The sequence below is a fragment of the Octodon degus genome, unplaced genomic scaffold, assembly GCF_000260255.1.
Source record: "Octodon degus isolate 3935 unplaced genomic scaffold, OctDeg1.0 scaffold00030, whole genome shotgun sequence".
In the NCBI taxonomy this organism is placed as follows: domain Eukaryota; kingdom Metazoa; phylum Chordata; class Mammalia; order Rodentia; family Octodontidae; genus Octodon; species Octodon degus.
The window spans coordinates 15884447-15886507 of NW_004524606.1; the positions used below are offsets into that span (position 1 = coordinate 15884447).

Consider the following 2061-nt stretch of genomic DNA (forward strand, 5'->3'; position numbering starts at 1 on the left):
AGTGTCTCTGCTTTAATGTTTAGATCTTTAATCCATTTTGACTTTAGTTTAGTGCATGGTGATAGACCTGGGTCAAGTTTGCATTTTCGGCATGTAGAGAGCCAGTTTTTCCAGCACCATTTATTAAAGAGGCTATCTTTCTTCCAGTGAGTATGTTTGGCCCCTTTGTCAAAGATTAGGTGGCTGAGTGTGTTTGTGGGGGCTCCAGAGTCTTCTAATCTATTCCATTGATCCTCAGGTCTATTTTGATGCCAGTACCATGCTGATTTTATCATAGTAGCCTTGTAATATAATTTCAAGTCAGGAATTGTAATGCCTCCTGCCTTGTCTTTATTGCCCAGAATTGTCTTTGTTGTTCTAGGTCTTCTCTCGTGCCAGATAAATTTTAGGAATGATTTCTCTAGGTCTGTGATGTATGTCAGAAGTAAAGCCATGCTGTTATGCTGTACTGTAGGGGACTCAGGTCAACAATTTCTGACATTGCCAGTCAAGCGGAAGACTCAGTACTATCATGGGCTACTGGACTCTTTTAGAATATTTTGCTGAGTTTACACACCTATAATATTCAAATAACAGAACTTAACAAAAGAAGCGTATACAGATGAATGTCCATTTTGTATCTGTGTATTCAAAGTGGTTGGGATAGATACATAGTTACATCCTCTTAATGAATAGAGTGGCTTGTTCTAATGCTGTTTGTAAATAGGATATCATGTCCGCATCTTGTACAGCAATTAACCACTAGGAAGAATGTATGCAATGTGTCAAATTATTGAAATTGTCCTACCAATTTGATTTGAAAAAAAGAATAATAGAAGAAACTTAAAAGAAATGTGCAAAATAAACACAATTAAGTGACAATAGTAGGGAGATAGTTCGAGAGTAGTTTGGTGGTCAAGGAGGAATTCAATTAGGAAGTGTAGTATTAATTTGCTGGTAATAAACTAGTGCAAACTGGGTGACTTTAAAAAATTATCTACAATTCTACATGTTAGAAGTCTTAAACACAAGTGTAACTACTTGCAGGATTTCTTGTGAGGTCTGTGAAGAAGACTACTTCATTTCCACTTCCCTTTTCCTAGCTTCTGGCAGCCTCAGGCATTCTTTGCTCACACATGGCATTTTTCCTATAACATCCTCATGTGATCGTTATGCTTATCCTTGTGTTGAATTATAATTTTCTTCTATAAGGACATAAAACATATTGGTTTAGAAGTCAATGATCCCATCTTAACTTGATCACTTACTTGCCAAGAATATAGTTATCAATAAGGTCACATTTCGTACTGACCTGGCAGGGGAGATACCATGGGCACAAAAGTGGTTTTCCCAGGGCGAGTCTTATGCAGATGTGCTGACCCTTGAGATTTTCACAAATATGGGAAACTCAACTGCATTATTTGTGATAATGGTGGATTGTGTTCATGCTCTCCCCTGGGAAAAAAGTGGTAAGATCACATCGACAAATACTAACAATTAATTCTCAAAAACCTTTTGAAAGAACACAATCTAATCCATTTTGGAAAGGAGATTTAAAGTGCATGTTAAAGCAGCAGTGGAAGGAGGATTGTTTCAGGAAGTGGAAAAGGAAAAGTAAACAATAACTATCCACTAATAATGTTTGCACCAGTATGTTCACTAAGCAGTAATAATAAACTCATACTGGAAGTTATTCAGAAGACCAGTAGCAGTAGGATGAATAGACCACAGTATAGCCACAAAATGGTAAACTAAACAGCAGAAGTTAGTAAATTACAGAACGTGGGCCAAATATAAGCCACTGTGTGTTTTTGTAAATTAAGTTTATTGGAACACAGACACTATATACCATCCATTCGCTTAGTTATTTACCATAGCAGTTTTCACTCTACAAAGAGCAAGTGTGTTTGAAAGAAACCATATGGTCTGCTAAGCTAAAAGCTGCCTCTTTTTTCGGAAGAAATTGTGTTGATCTCTGCTCTAGAGTAAGGAAAGCGCATATAAGTATACAGAATGGCATGAATAAACCGCACTGATACAGTTTCTTCCAAAAATCTTCAACTTGGAAGATTAGTAGCATAT

The 2061-nt window shown here is 36.7% G+C and overlaps 1 pseudogene; it reads left to right on the top strand.

The window, feature by feature from the left end:
• The first annotated feature begins 1283 nt into the window (after positions 1 to 1283).
• Positions 1284 to 1437, top strand: LOC111816342 (annotated as a pseudogene).
• Positions 1438 to 2061: the final 624 nt, after the last annotated feature.